Here is an 18863-nt window from a genome sequence, read left to right as displayed (position 1 = left end):
GGATCAAAATTGTCTTAAGACAAGAATAGAAGTTGTTCAATATATTATTTATGTTAAATAATTTGTATAATTATGGTCCAATTTAAAGCTAGATACAGTTGAAGACATATTAGCCCTCCTGAATTATTAGCCCTCCTGTAGGTTTTTTTTCCAATTTCATTTTAACAGAAAGAAGATTTTTTTTCAACACATTTATTATCATAATAGTTTTAATAACTCATTTCTAATAACTGATTTATTTTATCTTTGCCATGTTGGCAGCACATAATATTTGACTAGATATTCTTCAAGATACTTGTATTCAGACATTTTAAGGCTTAATTAGGGTAAGTTAGGGTAATTAGGCAAGTCATTGTATAACAGTGGTTTGTTCTGTAGACTATCCAAAAGGGGGCTAATAATATTGACCTTAAAATGGGTTTAAAACGATTTAAAACTGCTTTTATTCTAGCTGAAATAAAACAACTAAGATATATCACAGAAGGGTGAATAATTTTGACTTCAACTTTATATATAATAACTGCACATCAAAGACAATAAAATGTCAAACCTGTCAAGCACATTGACAGTCGAGGAAAGTAAATCCTTTATCTTTATCTAGGAATTCCAGTCATTGTACAGAACGAGATGTACTGCAGGGCATACATATTTGTGTGTTTTTACACCTCAACTATGAGACAGTTATGAGACCTGTATATGAGTGTTGTCCATGTGAATTTGTTTTTGATTAAGTTACTTCTCTACTAAACCTGTCATGTGATCTTCTGCTGAAATGTATCTAAATATTAATATTTTGCACACAAACAACCAGATTGTTTCCTTCTCAGAATTGCTACACAAGTCTGCTACAGCATATACATATACAAAAGACATAGAACAGTGTGAAAATTAATACCAGCATGTACAGTACTGTATATACAGGCTATCATCCCCAGACGAATGGACAGACTAAACGTAAGATCCATGGAGGTGAGGCGATTCTTACGATCTTTCTGCCACGGTCACCAGAACTCTTGGAGCCAGTTCCTGGGCAGGGCCGAGTGTGCACAAAACTCCCTTTGCCATCCTGCTACTCCTGTGCATGCTTGGTTTCCCGCCTCCCCTGCTTCCATGGTCATGGGAACCACCTAACATCCTGGCCATTGACTACTGGTTCTGATAGAGCAAGGAGGTCTGGGACTCAGCTCATCACCATCTCCAGAGGGCTGTACGGAGACTGAAAAATTACACAGATCAACGTCGTTCCAATACGCTTAACTTCGAGGTTTGCCAGAGGGTCTGGTTATCTACTCGGCATATGCGTCTCTGACAACCCAGTAAAAAGCTGAGTTCCAGGTTCATTGGTCCCTGCCCCATCATCAATTGGATCAACCCTGTAACCTATTGTCTTCTACTTCCCCCAGAGTACAAGATACACCCTTCCTTTCACAGGTCCCTACTAAAACCCTTCTACGGTTCTCTCTCCACAGAACCTGGTCCTGCAGAAGAACCCCCTATTCCTCCTATCTTGGTTGAAGAGGGTTCCATTTATTCTGTAAAGGAGACCATCTGTTCTAGATGGCGTAGGGGTAGATTGGAATATCTAGTTAATTAGGGTAATTAGGCAAGTCATTGTATAACAGTGGTTTGTTCTGGAGACAATCCACAACAAACATTGCTTAAGGGGGCTAGTAATATTGACCTTAAAATGGGTTTACAACAATTGAAAACTGATTTTTTTTCTAGCCGAAATAAAGCACAATATAGCTAAGCGAAATAAAGCAAAGGCTGTGTCCAAAACTGCCTACTAGTCAGTAGGCAGTACCTTATTTTCAATTTAGACGTACTACTCGGCTGTTAGAAAAGTACGTTCTATACAGTATGAATGTGAAAACTATAAATGGAATTCAGACGTACTACATCCGCCATTTTGTCATGGTCATTTGACCTACCTGTGTCAGTTGCATCACTTCAGTCCCATTCATAAATTCTCTCGCGGGCATCATGGGATAGCGCAGCGTGCATGGAATGCGCACTTCAGAATCATCGCCGGTAGTAGTAAGTCATCCGGGTACTTCTCGCATACTGATTTTCGAATTCTATGAATTCAGACATACTACTCGGCACACATACTGATTTTAGCGTACTGTATAGTATGGAAGTATGTCGTTTCGGACGCAGCCAAAGACTTTCTCCAGAAGAAATCATATAGGGCATTCAATTCCTGAATGTTAAACATCATTTGGGAAATATTTGAAAAAGAATAGAAAATCAAAGGAGGGTGAATAATAATAACAGTACGGTGGCTCAGTGGTTAGCAAGAAGGTTACTGGTTTGAATGCCGACTGAGCTAGTTGACATTTCTGTGTGAAGTTTGCATGTTCTCCTGGGGTTTTCTCTGGGTGCTCAGGTTTCCTCCACACACAAAACACATGCACTATTCTACTTATTCTTTATGTATGAGTGAGCGCAGCCATTTGAATCTTTTTGCCTCGAGACTTCTGGTCTCAATCACTTCCATTCATATTTAGACTGTAAAAACAGCTCATTATGCTGCTTTTTGCAAACTGATATTTTCTTATTCTATTATTCTACTTTATCTGTATAATCATGCATACATTTGTTTGTAGAGCAAGAAGTTTGACCGTTTTCTGCCATTTATTACTCCTAGTCATTTCTCCCAGCTGAATCGGAAGTTCTAAAACAATCTTAAAAACGAGTGCATTGAAGAATACGGTCAATAGGTGAATTGGATTAACTAAATTGGCTGTAATGTATTAGTGTGTGTGTGTGTGTGTGTGTGTGTGTGTATGTGAGAGTGTGTGGGTGTTTTACAGTGCTGGGTTGCAGCTGGATGGGCATCCGCTGCATAAAACATGCCAAAGTAGTTTGTGGTTCATTCTGCTGGGGGCAACCCCTGAAAAATAAGGAACTGAGCCGAAGAAAAATTAATGAATGTGGGGGAATGATTTTGCACAAATAACTGTACATACTGTATAAATACCACACTTCAAAGACGATAAATGTCAAACTTGCCAACATCCTTAGCAGTCAAGGAAACTACATATCTTACCTTTACCTTGGAATTCCAATAATTCTACAAGACATTCTGCAGGGCATAATTACTTGTGTTTTTTCACCTCAACTATGAGACATGAAAATGAGTGTTATCCACATGACCTCATATTTGAATAAGCTGTTTCTCTGCTAAACCTGTCATGTGATCTTCTGCTGAAATGTCTCTCCTCTACATCTAATCAACTGATATTTTTCATGAGGGGATAAAGTCATATCCGTTTGCATTTTGCAATTCTTCAAAGACTGCTGTCTTCATTCACTTATTTTTCATCGTCTAACTAAAGAACATACACCTTCATTATGCAGATATGATGACAATGGTTGACCTAAAATAGTAATAATATTAATTTTGAACACAAACAAAAAGTTTATTTTTTATTTTTTCTTCTTAGAATTCTGCTACACATTGATTTTTATTGACACGGCTTTACAAACGGGACGTTCACAATTGGCTGCTGTACAAAAGGCTGACCCTTCTTTAGTGACCTGCTTTTCGGCTGTGACAGACAAAGCAAAAGCACCCAGTAAAAAGGTAACATATTTCATTGAAGATGACACTTTAATGCGACAGTGGGAAGACGGCGATATTGTTCGTCAGGTGGTTGTTCCCACTGGTTACCGCTCACAAATATTAGAACTAGCGCATGATCATATACTTTCTGGGCATTCGGAAAACTTACGATCGCGTTTTGCGTTATTTTTTCTGGCCTGGTCTAAAAACGGATGTTGTAAATTACTGCCGCTCATGTCACGTTTGTCAGTTGGCTGGCAAACCAAATCAAATTATTCCTCCTGCTCCCCTTTGTCCAATACCGGTGATAGGTGAACCATTCGAGAGAATTATTATTGATTGTCTAGGACCGCTGCCAAAATCTAAATCCGGATATCAGTACATACTCACTTTGATGTGCGCTGCGACGTGCTTCCCAGAGGCTGTCCCAATGCGCAGCATCAAAGCGAAAGCTGTTGTTAAAGAAATCATTAAGTTTTGTTCAATATTTGGGTTACCAAAAATAATACAGACTGATCAAGGTTCAAACTTTACCTCAGCACTGTTCACTCAGGTTCTCAGTGAGCTTGCCATCAAACACCAGCTATCGAGCGCCTATCATCCCGAGTCGCAGGGCGCGCTGGAACGTTTCCACCAGACCCTTAAATCCATGCTGTGCGCGTTCTGTGTGGAAACAGGGAAGGATTGGGATGAGGGGTTGCCGATGCTGATGTTTGCCATTCGCGAGACAGTACAGGAATCTGTAGGATACAGCCCTGCTGAGTTAATTTTCGGGTTCTCTGTCCGCGGACCCCTAAAGCTGTTGAGAGAGCAGCTGTTATCGGAGAAGAAATCTCCAGGTAATGTTTGTGAGTACGTGACTCAAATGCGTGAGCGTTTAAATCGTATGTGGGAAATGGCAAAAATAAATGTCATCCAAGCAAGCTCACATGAAAAAATTATTTGACAGAAAGGCTGTTGCGCGAAGCTTTCAACCAGGAGATTTGGTGCTGGTTTTTCTTCCGCTTCCAGGCTCTGCCCTCCATGCTCGCTTCTCAGGGCCCTACGTAGTGGAACAGAAACTAAGTGAGACAAATTACCTAATTCGCACCCCCAAACGTAGAAAAAAATCTCGCGTGTGTCATATCAATATGTTGAAGGCTTACGTGGATAGAACCGCCACAGATAAGACTTTCTGAAAGAGCACCAGTGTTGGCGTGCGCTCCTCCGTCTCCGGTTGTGGATTCTGAGGAGGATGGGTTGAGGGTTTCAGAAATAATGACCACGCCACCGAAATTGTGCAATTCGGAATTTTTAAATAACATCGAAAACCAATTGGCATACCTCCCTTATTCACAGCGCAGGGATGTCGTTTCCCTGATCCGTGAATTCTCCTCTCTCTTTTCAGATGTGCCAAGTCAGACTCATGTTTTATTTCATGATATTGAAATTAATAATTCGCCACCTCTAAAACAACACCTGTACAGACTTAACCCTGTAAAGAGAGGAGATGAGGAAGGAGGTAGATTACCTGCTGGCGAACGGTTTGGTGATACCCAGCAGCAGCCCGTGGAGCTCGCCGTGTTTGCTCGTCTCCAAGCCGGACGGCTCGTACAGATTATGTACGGATTACAGAAGAGTGAACAGTGTGACCAGACCAGACTCCTTTCCGTTGCCCAGAAGGAGGACTGTATAGATCACGTAGGTGCTGCTTTGTTTGTGACTAAGCTTGATTTATTGAAGGGCTTCTGGCAGGTACCACTGACGCAGCGGGCTTCAGTGTTTCGGGCAGATGTTTCTGCGTTTGTAACACCGGATAACTTTCTGCAATACACCATGATGGCCTTCGGGATGCGAAACGCTCCAGCAACCTTTCAAAGGTTGATGCAGAGAGTTTTATCCGGTGTTACAAATTGCGAGGCATATCTTGATGATGTCGTGATTTATTCCAAATCTTGGATTGACCACATGAGAACCCTGCATTTAGTGTTCACCCGCTTAAGTGAAGCCTCTTTAACAGTGAATTTAAGGTCTCAAAACTTAGGGCTTCTGGTAGTACCTAGAATAGCAAAGTCAAGTAAAGGAGGTCGAGCCTTCTCATTTATAGCTCCTAAACTCTGGAATAGCCTTCCTGATAACGTCCGAGGCTCAGACACACTCTCCCAATTCAAAACTAGATTAAAGACCAGACTCCTTTCCGTTGCCCAGAATGGAGGACTGTATAGATCGCATAGGTGCTGCTTTGTTTGTGACTAAGCTTGATTTATTGAAGGGCTTCTGGCAGGTACCACTAATGCAGCGGGCTTCAGATGTTTCCGCGTTTGTAACGCCGGATAACTTTCTGCAATACACCGTGATGGCCTTCGGGATGCGAAACGCTCCAGCAACCTTTCAAAGCTTGATGCAGAGAGTTTTATTCGGTGTTACAAATTGCGAGGCATATCTTGATGATGTCGTGATTTATTCCAAATCTTGGATTGACCATATGAGAACCCTGCGTTTAGTGTTCACCCGCTTAAGTGAAGCCTCTTTAACAGTGAATTTAAGGTCTCAAAACTTAGGGCTTCTGGTAGTACCTAGAATAGCAAAGTCAAGTAAAGGAGGTCGAGCCTTCTCATTTATAGCTCCTAAACTCTGGAATAGCCTTCCTGATAACGTCCGAGGCTCAGACACACTCTCCCAATTCAAAACTAGATTAAAGACCAGACTCCTTTCCGTTGCCCAGAATGGAGGACTGTATAGATCGCATAGGTGCTGCTTTGTTTGTGACTAAGCTTGATTTATTGAAGGGCTTCTGGCAGGTACCACTAATGCAGCGGGCTTCAGATGTTTCCGCGTTTGTAACGCCGGATAACTTTCTGCAATACACCGTGATGGCCTTCGGGATGCGAAACGCTCCAGCAACCTTTCAAAGCTTGATGCAGAGAGTTTTATTCGGTGTTACAAATTGCGAGGCATATCTTGATGATGTCGTGATTTATTCCAAATCTTGGATTGACCATATGAGAACCCTGCGTTTAGTGTTCACCCGCTTAAGTGAAGCCTCTTTAACAGTGAATTTAAGGTCTCAAAACTTAGGGCTTCTGGTAGTACCTAGAATAGCAAAGTCAAGTAAAGGAGGTCGAGCCTTCTCATTTATAGCTCCTAAACTCTGGAATAGCCTTCCTGATAACGTCCGAGGCTCAGACACACTCTCCCAATTCAAAACTAGATTAAAGACCAGACTCCTTTCCGTTGCCCAGAATGGAGGACTGTATAGATCGCGTAGGTGCTGCTTTGTTTTTGACTAAGCTTGATTTATTGAAGGGCTTCTGGCAGGTACCACTGACACAGCGGGCTTCAGATGTTTTCGCGTTTGTAACGCCGGATAACTTTCTGCAATACACCGTGATGGCCTTCGGGATGCGAAACGCTCCAGCAACCTTTCAAAGGTTGATGCAGAGAGTTTTATCCGGTGTTACAAATTGCGAGGCATATCTTGATGATGTCGTGATTTATTCCAAATCTTGAAACGACCACATGAGAACCCTGCGTTTAGTGTTCACCCGCTTAAGTGAAGCCTCTTTAACAGTGAATTAAAAAAATGCGAATTTGCTAAAGCTGTGGTCACTTACTTAGGTAAGCAGGTCGGACAAGGACAGGTGCGCCCGATCGAAGCCAAAGTGGAGGCTATTGTTCATTTCCCCGCCCCCACCACCAAACGAGAATTACGTCGGTTCCTGGGTATGGTGGGCTATTACAGGAGTTTCTGTAAACTTTTCCTCCGTTGTTTCCCCTCTCACTGACCTGTTAAGTGGGTCCAAAGATTTTGTGTGGGATCAAAAGTGTGATTCAGCTTTCAGTGCAGCTAAAGACCTTTTGTGCAGTACCCCAGTTCTCTCTGCCCCTGACTTTACTCAGCCCTTTAAAATAGAGGTTGATGCTAGTGCATTGGGAGCTGGGGCAGTGCTGCTCCAAGAGGGTGAAAATGGAGTTGATCATCCTGTGTGCTATTTCTCAAAGAAATGTTCAAAAACACAACAGCATTACAGCACGATCGAGAAAGAGGCCCTAGCGTTACTTCTTGCCCTCCAGCACTTTGAAATTTACGTGGGTGGTAGCAACTTACCTGTCGTGATTTACACTGACCACAACCCTCTGGTTTTTCTCCAGCGCATGGCTAACTCCAATCAGAGACTAATGAGGTGGTCATTAGTAGTGCAAGGTTTTAACATTGACATCCGCCACAAGAAGGGTACAGAAAACGTTACTGCCGATGCCCTTTCTAGGGCTTGATATGTGTTTGTTTTCTGGTGTTAATCGTCAAAAAAAAAATAATAAAAGTTTTTGACTTAAATGGGTGGGGGTGTTGCGTTGGCAGGTGTGTTTGTTTGTGTGTGTTTGTCTCTCTCTCTCCCTCTTTCCACCTTTGCCCTGGGATTGGAGGAGGTTACCCAGGGCATCCTTTAAAAAGAGAACAGCGGGCGTAGGGCGGGAGACCGAGTTTTGTTGCCGTGTTGTTGAGATTGTGATAAAGTTATTCCTGTTGTTGAATTGTTTTCGTTGATTGTATTTCTCGTGCTGTTGTACTAGTGTTAACTTTGTGTTGTATACCCATCCGTGTTTCCCTTCCTATTATTTTTGTTTTGGTTTGTGTGTTTGTTGATTGTTAATATTGTAAATATATACACGGTAAGAGGCAGTAGGGGTTGGACGCCACTTTTCTTTTTTGTAAATATTTTCAATAGTTTTTTTGTTAGTCAGGGAGATAGGTGTAGATTTTGTATTTTTATTTCTGTTATTTTATTAGGTGTATTAGGTTTATTAGGTATTTTTGTTTATTATTTTTGTGTGGGTTCACCCCGAGGTATTTGGCTTCATGTTTTTTTTCTTGGTGATAAAAACAAGAAAAGACAAAAAAAAGACAAATAAAGAGACCCTATATAAAGGGGTTATTAAAAGTGAATTTTATTTGTCGGGTGTTCTTTTATGTTGCGGCCTTGACCCTAGACCAGGGTCGTAACAACTTATATAGGCTAAAGTCAAAGTCAACAGCTGTTCATATTGTGAATTGAAACAAATATATTCCCTGTATTTTATTCCATTGTCAATGAGAGTCAGCTTATTGGATAAGGCATGCCCAAACATAAGGGCAGAGCTGACATATAAAATACTGCAGTTTCTGTAATGTCAGCTGTTGATAGTGTTCTTTTGTCAATGTGTTATGATTGACTAAATGTTCATGTAGGAAGAGAACATGTCAGAATCAGAAAGAGCTTTATTGCCAGGTATGTTCACACATACAAGGAACTTGTTTTCGTGACAGAGCTTCTACAGTGCAACAGGATTACAGAGACAGGACAAAAAAAGTGTATGTAGAGCTATATTACTATATACAATGTTATATGTGCAGCTGTTATGTGAAAATTGGCATGTAAAGTGTGTTGTTAAATAAGTGTATATGTGTACAAAAGTGTATAGCATGTCGTGATGTTGGTTCCACAATTATTATGATCAAGTGTTCATGAGATGGATTGCCTGAGGGAAGAAACTGTTTCTGTGTCGGGCTGTTCTGGTGCGCAGTGCTCTGTAGCAACGACCCGAAGGTAAAAGTTCAAAGAGGCAGTGTGCTGGGTGTGAGGGGTCCAGAGTGATTTTGGCGGCCCTTCTGCTCGCTCTGGATAACTACAGTTCTTAAAGAGTAGGGAGAGTTGTACCAGTGATTCGCTCAGCAGTCCGAACTATTCGACGTAGTCTTTGGAGGTCGTATTTAGTAGCTGAGCTAAACCAGACAGTTATTGATGTGAAGATGACTGATTCAATGATGGAGGTGTAGAACTGTTTCAGCAGCTCCTTTGGGAGGTTAAATTTCCTCAGCTGATGAAGAAAGTACAGCCTCTGTTGAGATTTTTTGACAATGGAGTCAATGTGAGTGTCCCACTTCAGGTCCTGAGAGATGGTGGTGCCCAGGAACCTGAATGACTCCACTGCTGCCACAATGCTGTCCATGATGCTCAGTGGGGGGAGAGCAGGTGTCAGTATTTGATTTTTAAACATGTTTGCAGTTAGACATGGTGTACTGTGTTATTTATTATTGTATTTTGAAAACTAGTTTTGGGGTTTAGTTTACAGTCTGTGATTTTGAACATGACATTTTTTGAAACGCTTTGCCAATTGTGTGTTTTAGGCGTGTCGGTGCCTTAAGAATTTAAGAAACTTGTTAAATGAATTGAAAAACTCTCTTTGCGATTGTAATAAAACTGTAAAATTAACTATTCAATATTGTATTAAATCATTTTAAAGCCTTCAATTGTTGACGGTTAAATCTAAAAAGTAAATAAGTAATTGAGGAGATTTTCACATCCATCTCTTAAAAATGAAAACACATTCTGCTTTCATTAGTAAGCACAAACACAACAATCACAAAACATGTTGAGTGTCCTCATTTCTTAAGCGAAGTCTTTCACACAACTAGCTGGCCATTTGTGCAGCTGTATCATTGTTAAATAAATGTATTTAATTCATTTCCATATATTCTATTTATATTCTTTTAATATATGTATACCAACCTTAATGTTAAATGCGTGTGCTTCTTGATATAATCACATGCTCAACTGTAGTTTCAATCAGTTGAATGGTTGGAGTGTGCCAGTTGCAGGAATATTGTGCTGACAATGATTTGATTATAAGATCAATAGGATTCTACCAAACACACTGTTTAGACCAGTGGTCACCAAACTTGTTCCTGGAGGGCCGGTGTCCTGCAGATTTTAGCTCCAACTCTAATCAAACACACTCGAACGAGCTAATCAAGGTCTTACTAGGTATACTTGAAATACCCAGCCAGGTGTGTTGAGGCAAGTTGGAGCTAAACCCTGCAGGGACACCGGCCCTCCAGGACCGAGATTGGTGACCCCTGGTTTAGACCAATGATTAAAGACAATGCATCATCATCTGCTTATACGCCTCTATATAAACTGGACTCAAAGGACTGCCGTTTGAGCAACCAGAATGGAACCTCTTGTGTTCCTTCTGTATTGTTCCCTTGCTGCAAAAACATTAAATCTTTTATAATGAATCTTCCTGAGTCGTGGAATAATTTATGATCGTGACAATCATACTTTACAGTCATAAACATCTACAGTGACAGCTATAGGGCAGATGATCAAAGTTCATTTCCTCCATAAATTTTTCTTTTCTTCAGAACTGAGAAATCACTTTTCTGAAAAACAGGTATGACTGAAATTCAAATAATGTTAAGACACCCCCCCCCCCCCATCACCACCACCATGCACACACAACCAGATACATGGACCACACATGCATGCACGCACATTATTCGCACACGTATCTGTTTTTGTGAATTGTAGGATCATCTTATAGGTTTCCATTGTTTTTATATCGTACAAACTGTATTTTCTATCTCCATATTCCTAAACCCAACCTTCACAGTGAAGTGTGTACAGTGTTACTTTCTGAAATTAAACTCATTCTGTGTGATTTATAAGCTTTAGGAGAAATAAAGACATCAGCAATGTCCTCATAATTCACCACTTTATAGTAATCTCTGTCTCATGTCTATGTAGTTATATAGATTTGGGTCCTAATATGTCACAAAACACATACAAACACACACACACACACACACACACACACACACACACACACACACACACACACACACACACACACACACACACACACACGCGCGTGCACCTCATGTATAGAACACCCATGCTTACACACACATGCACCACACGTACAGTACATCTATTCGCGCACACACACACACACACAAAAACAGACACACAAGTCAAGTCGCATTCAATAATTAATTTATTGACTACACTTGAATCCTTTCATAACACACAGCCATTATTCATGTCATTTTCCTCTAGACTGGATATGTTCAATGGGAATCCCTGTAACAAGACACACTTTGCCTCTTGATCCATCATATATTATCCTATTATCCATCACACAATGACACGGCTGCAATGACGGCAAGAAGCTGGGGTCAAACCCTAAACAGTTCGTTTGTGTTAAAGAGATATTAAAGCGTTAACCTTTTCAGAATAATTGCATGCTTTAACATGTTAATGTTGACAGAGCTAATATATTTAGTAATGAAGTTTTCTAACTATCTGGAAGAATGAGGCTGAAAACCAACGAATGTTAATGCAGAGTTCACATTGCAGGATTTTAGCCCTCATTTTCACAAGCCGTTTGTGAAATCGCAGACAAACGCTCAGAATCAGAGCCAAATCTGTGCTTGGTTATGCCAGGGACAATCACACACACTGAAAAAATGATTCAGTGGATATACCAAGTCTTTTTAAGGTGAATTTAAACAAACTAATTAAGCTGAACATTAGATTACATTTGTTTGTTTGAATTCAGCTTATATCAATTGTTTGCAACCAAAATGAGCAAATCCAAAGAATCATTTTTTCCAGTGCGGTGTGAATTATCAAAGAGAAATTCAGACATGTTGCTGATGTCTGGGAACTATATGGCATGCTATATCTGGACCTGTTAGACCTGTTTATCCAGTTTAAAATGATGCTGTGTTAAATGAGTTCTGACTGAAAAACCAGATACAGATCAGCGGAGAGTTCAGGAATGAGTTACAAAAGGCAAAAAAAGTCATTCATTCAAATGATGGTGACATTCTAATTCAAATATTTGGTTGAGGTATGTTTCACAGGTTAGTGTGCGCATATATGCTTAACCCTTGTATGGTGTTCGGGTCTGTGAGACCCGTTTTCAGTTTTTTTTCAAAAGAAAAATTAAACAATTATTTTTTCAACCTGAAATTCATTGGCTTTGGCTTATTTTCTGTGTAGAACATAAATCTGAACAAATTTTCAATGACCGCATACTGTACCTCCCCCCACGCGTTTACATTACACACAAGGTGTTCGGGTCCACTGGACCCAGGTCTAGTAAAAGGGTTGAAAGTGTAGGTCAAGTGTTCCTACACTCAGTCTTCATCCTTTCTGGTGCTGCTGTTTTCTTTCTCTCCCCCTCCTGCTCCCGCACAAAGTTGCAACATTGTTGAAAATTCAACTATCAACACTCTGCTTTTACATTCCCGCATATTTTACCCTCTCTCTTGCGGGAACCAAGCTTTATTTTCTCATACTCTGTCCCATCTGCAAATTAGGGGCATAATACTATAAATAAGACTTTGCCAGTGTGGTTCCTTATCACAACTGATCAAAATGGCCAAAAGATTATCTGCTGCGAGGGCCTTGCAATTGATTTTGGAAGAGAGAGGAGCTTCTGATGATGATGTTGAGGAAGAGGTTTCAGAATATGAGGATCACATTTCTAAAAATTCAGAGTCTGCCATTAAGTAACAAAACGAAGATCAGTACCCCATCAGCAGCCAACTCCAGGACCAGCTTGTCAGCAGCCAGCTCCAGGACCAGAGCAAGCAGTTACTCATGTGTAGGACATCAAATCTTAATTTGAGCTTTTCATCCCAAATGCCATTCAGAAAATTATTCTGGATTGCAGTAATCTAGAAGGAAGGCGTGTTTTTGGAGAGAGGTGGAAGGAGATGAACCAAATCAATTTACAGGCCTACTTTGGGGTTCTTATCCATGCTGGAGTTTTCAGGTCCAGAGGGGATCCACAGAATCGCTACGCTTCAGCAGAGAACTTTTCCATGGAACAATGTCTCTGGAAAACTTACACAAAATTTCCAGGATTATTCGTTTTGATAACCGAGATGACAGACCAGCTCGCCGGCAGAGAGACAAGCTAGCTGCCATCAGGACAGTGTGGGATAAGTGGGTGCACCGCCTCCTCCTGTTTTACAACCCTGGGCCTAATGTCACCATTGATGAGCAGCTGATGCCATTTAGAGGCTGCTGCCCTTTTAGAAAGTATATACCATCGAAACCTGCAAAATATAATATAAAGATCTGGGCTGCCTGTGATGCCACTTCATCATATTTTTGGAACTTACAAGTCTACACAGGGAAACCTGATGGAGGAGCCCCTGAGAAAAATCAAGGGTTGAGAGTTGTCCTGGACCTGACTCAGGGACTCAGTGGACACAATATCACATGTGACAATTTTTTTTACCTCACACAAGCTAGGACAGGAGCTTCTAAAGAGAAAGCTGACCATGGTGGGAACAATACGAAAAAAAACAAATCTGAGCTCCCACCCCAGCTTGTGCTTTGTAAAATGTTCTATGTTATATGAGTTATATGTCTAATGAAGTTCAAATTAATAAAATTCAATAGTTGTAAAACATATTGCTTCATGTGTAAATGAGTTTCCACTCACTCCACTTGATTATAGCTGATGTAATTTTTTTCATAACATTAATAATAAAAAAAACGAAAAGCACATTAATTCATCAATGTGATCTAACAAAGGTTAAGGGGAAAAATTAACCGTATTTGCTGTTCATATGGCTTGTAATTGGGATGAAGTAAACATTTGTTGAGTAATTTAAAATAAAACGGTTTGATAGTGTTAATTTGGAAAGCAAAAACTCTAGCGGGTCCACCAGACCCATGAACACTGGCTGAGTAACAAAAATACGAACACCACACAAGGGTTAAAATACACACATTGTCTCTCATTAAAAATCTATTTTAATTTGAGGCAGAGCAGGTGCGGTAATATGTTTTTTAAAGATATGATGTGTACTGTCTGCAGTTTGGGGGTAAAAAAGGGGGGCAGCCTATCACTTTATTTTGATGGTCACTTTAACGCATTATGTTGAATTTAAGTTAGGTTGCATCCACATGTCAACTAATTCTCATTAGACCAGTGGTGTAGTCCTTGCTTTACGCACGTATACTCAGTATGCCTACTTTTTTCCACGAGCTGTTTGGGTATTACGACTTCTGAGGATCATACTCTCGGTATACTCACTTGTTTTGGTGATTAGACTTCCCTAATTTTTGTGTATTGAGTATTTGAGTTTATCGAAGATCAAAACAAATCATGAACATGAACAAATCTGAATGAAGTCTCGCTGAAATGTTCAAGTAAAATTAGAAAACAGCATGGCCGTCGCTTTAGCCCTCCATTCAGCCCCCCTAACACCTTTGCGATTACCTGTACACTACTAAATGATCGCCTCAGTCCCCTTTAAATTTGATATAAAAACGGCGATAGAATCACGCTCCTGAACTCGTTTTTTAGTTTGTCAGCAAACCACAGCTGTGCAGTGTGTGTGTATATGTGTATATATATATCAAATGAATCAAAGATACATTGACTTTCGTCGTTTCTTTGTCTACTTTTAAACTCTGGATTGGGTGGGTAATAGCACACCACCTATTTTTTTAGGACTGCACAACTGCATTAGACTATAAGTAGACAGTTGGATTTAGGGTTAGTGTAAGTTGACATGTACTTGCAAAGGTTGTTCTAGTCAGTTGTCTGTTGAAGGAGCAGAATCAGCAGATATTAAGCAGACAGTCTACTAATACTCAAATGAGAAGTAATTGGCATGTAGTTGCAATGGAACTTTTAGTCAACAAAATGTGCAATAGGGACCCTCAAAATACCAAACTTTGGGTCCTTCTGGCCACTCACAATCAAGACAGGAACACAGAAACTAACACCATAGACTTGAAGCTTCAAATTAATTACACCATCAGGACTAGTTCGTTTCCCACCGCAACCTACCAAAACAATATCCGAGGAACTGCGGATGTCTTGGTTCAGCACCCCGGCATCTCTGAGTTGAGGAACCACATCCACACTCAACGTAGTCACCATCGAGCCACTGTCCAACATACCCTGGACCTCAACTTTGTCCTGCAAAGACACGCTTGCATAGAACAAACTACTACTTGGTTCAACTTGCATACTGTTTTGGAAAACGACAGTTTTGGTATTTTCAACGCTGTCACAGACGGAGTAATAAACAGATTCAATATTAGTCTCAACAGAGGAATTACTACACAGCCCCACTTCGTCCTCTGACCAAAATTTTTTACCCAACACTAATATGCCAGCATCAAATATGAACAGCAAATTATTAAAAATATTGGTCAAACTTTATTTCAATATACAATTCATGCTATTAACAAATATGTTTAGCTCAATAAACTACTAATTAGCTTTTTATTGATGGTAAGGCAGTAGTTGGGTTTGGGTATTGGGTAGGATTAGGGATGTAAAATAAGACAGATGATATCTTAATAATAGACCATTAATAGGCTAGTATGAACGGTGTGAAATATTACTTAAAGTATTTTTTTACATACAGTCTTTTCTAGTCAGACCTCATTATTTTTAACGTGATGACACCTAGTGGTAATCATCATGCAAAACAGTCTAACATGTAAAAAATATCCATCATTGAGATAAACAAGTCATGAAGATGCATCAGTTTCATCAACTTTTCTGTCGTTTTCCCCAAACCATTAGTTTGGGTAATAAAGCCAGGCTGTTTTCCTATGTAGTGACATGTAAACTAATAGCTCCCTAACCCAGTTTATTAGAGCAGGCTAATAGCAGGGTCGTTCTCTCTGTAAAGTTTAGTTTCTGAGTTTCTTTCGTATGCTGAATCCAAACGAGATATTCTGATACAACCATTGACATCCATAGTGTGAAAACTGCTTACCAGTGTCCAACATTCTCTGAAATATAGACTTTTTAGATTTGGAATATGTGAAGGAAGAGTAAACGATCACAGAATTTTCATTTTCGGGGTGAACTGTCCTTTTAAGGCTTGTATGATAATGTCTAGTCTAGTATGATAATGAGTCTAGTATGACCTACTAGTCCAGGGATGGGCAAACTCGATCCTGGAGGGCCGTTGTCCCTGCATAGTTTTGCACCAACCCTAATCAAACACACCTGCTTGTAGCTTTCTAGTGATCTTGAAGACACTAATTAGGGTGTTCAGGTGTGTTTGATTAGTGTTGGAGCAAAACTCTGCAGGGACACCGGCCCTCGAGGATCGAATTTGCCCATGCCTGTACTAGTCTGTCCTTTTAAGGCTTGTTTAACAGTCTAGTATGATAATGTGTAATTGAGTCATTGCAGGTGACCTAAAAACATTAACTATTGCCAATTATCTATTGCTGTTTTGACTATTGGGGTCTTGGTATGTGTAATGCCCCAAATGTAGGATCATTACTATAGATTACATTCACATTTAGTCATTTAGCAGAAGCTTCACTTACAAATGAACAGGCATACAGCGGTTCAATACAAAGAGGAAGTGATCATTTTAGAGAAATAAGAGCTAGAGTAATGAGGAGGGTGAAGAATGGTGTTTCTACTAGACCAGTAGAGGGCGCTATGTATGTGTGGTGAAAAAAATAGATACCATGGCATGAACATGGTACAATCCCACCAAACAGTATGGATTAGATCAAACAAAGCTAGACAAAGAACAGTGAGGACATGAGTGTGTGGCTATACAGTATAGGTCTCATCCATTCCCCAACCCCACCCCTAAACCCAATCATCATTGGGGTTAAGCAAACTGTACAAACTTGTATGAATAAGATCATACAAATTCATATGGATTAGCCACTGAATCAATATGTAACGAATTGCCGTGAGATAGCGTTGGATCCTCCAACGCGAATCAACTTCAACTGATCAACTTGAATCAAAATCAAACTGTGTATCATATCTTCACACAGACTAGGTGTCTGTTATGTGAATCCATCTATGTGTGTCTTTCTTTCTTTTCTTATTTTATTCTTTTTGTTTATTTATTTATTTCTCTCTCTCTCTCTCTCTGGAAAGAAGCAAAGAGAAGGAATCTTTCTTTCTTTGAGCCAATCTCTGAGTCTGATTTCCTGTGTTCTGAGTGATCGAATTTTTAGTCCTTCAAGTGTACTAATATAGGGAATAGTGAACAGTAATGTGTAGTAACAGGCTGTGTCACATTCCCTTTGTCTTTTAATAGATTTTGTCAAAACAGTGCTAACGTTTCTTATACATACAGTCAGGTCCATATCTATTTGGACATCGACACAGTTCTAACATTTGTGGCTCTATACACCAACACAATGGATTTGAAATTAAATGATAACTGCAGATAATATCTACAGACTGTCAGCTTTAGTTTAAGGGTATTTACATCCAAATTAGGTGAACAGTGTAGGAACTACAACAGTTTGCATGTGTGCCTCCCACTTGTTAAGGGTCCAAAAGTTATAGGACAATTGGCTTCAGCTGTTGGCCATGTGTGTGTTATTCCCTCATTATCTTAATTAAAACGAGCAGATAAAAGGTCCAGAGTTCATTTCAAGTGTGTTATTTGCATTTGGAATCTGTTACTGTCAACTCTCAAGGTGAGATCCAAAGAGCTGTCACTATCAGTAAAGCAAGCCATCATTAGGCTGAATAGACAAAACAAACACATCAGAGAGATAACAAAAACATCAAGCGTGACCAAAACAACTGTGTGGAACATTCTTATAAAGAATTATATTAAAATAATATAATTATAAAGAAAGAATGCGCCAGTGAGCTCAGCAACACCGAAAGACCCGGAAGAGCATGGAAACAACTGTGGTGGACAACTAAAGAATTTCTTTTTCTTTCTTTCTTTCTCTTTCTTTCTTTCTTTCTTTCTTTCTTTCTTTCTTTCTTTCTTTCTTTCTTTCTTTCAATCTCCGTTCAGCCAATCTCTGAGTCTAGCAGGAGCACTTTTAGCTTAGCTTAGCTACAATTATTTTATTATACGAGACTGTTATTATCTCACTCAAAAATGACCAAACATAACTAGTTCTGTGTCCATGCTCACAGTCTATACCCTCAGTCACTATTCCCTATATTAGTACACTTGAAGGACTGAAAATTCGATCACTCAGAACACAGGAAAAGATAGCATTCTGTTTGTGCTTTGCTGGTTGATAAATCATTCAGATGGATTAAAATGTCAATTTCTTTGGTCAGACCCTGTGATAGTTATTTTACCGAGCTGTCTATTAGTAATGAAACAGAGTATTTTGATTTATGTCATCTATTTTTCATTTTGTAATATATTTTTAGCACCTATTTTTATTTTCAATGTAGTTATTTTATGTCTAATTCTGTAAATTCGTGTTAAAGACTACTTTAAGACCTTGTTCACAGCTAAAGAATGTTGAATAAAATTATTTTTGTGCTAATATAAGAGCAGTTAAAACAGACCGGTCTATTTTGACAGGGAACACTAAAGTAAAGGGCAGGATGTGAACATGACAGGAAGGTTAAAAGATCCATGATCTGCCAAATCATCTTAGATCATTTAAGCGAGGTACGAAGAACGGACCCCTGGGCTTGAAATGCTTTTGAAATGCCCTGATCCTTTTGAATCACTTTAGTCGTGATTTACTTGTTTCACAACACT

This window comes from Danio aesculapii, chromosome 1 (assembly GCF_903798145.1).
Source record: "Danio aesculapii chromosome 1, fDanAes4.1, whole genome shotgun sequence".
Classification (NCBI taxonomy): domain Eukaryota; kingdom Metazoa; phylum Chordata; class Actinopteri; order Cypriniformes; family Danionidae; genus Danio; species Danio aesculapii.
The sequence above is the reverse complement of the archived record's forward strand: the minus strand, read 5'-3'. Positions refer to the sequence as shown.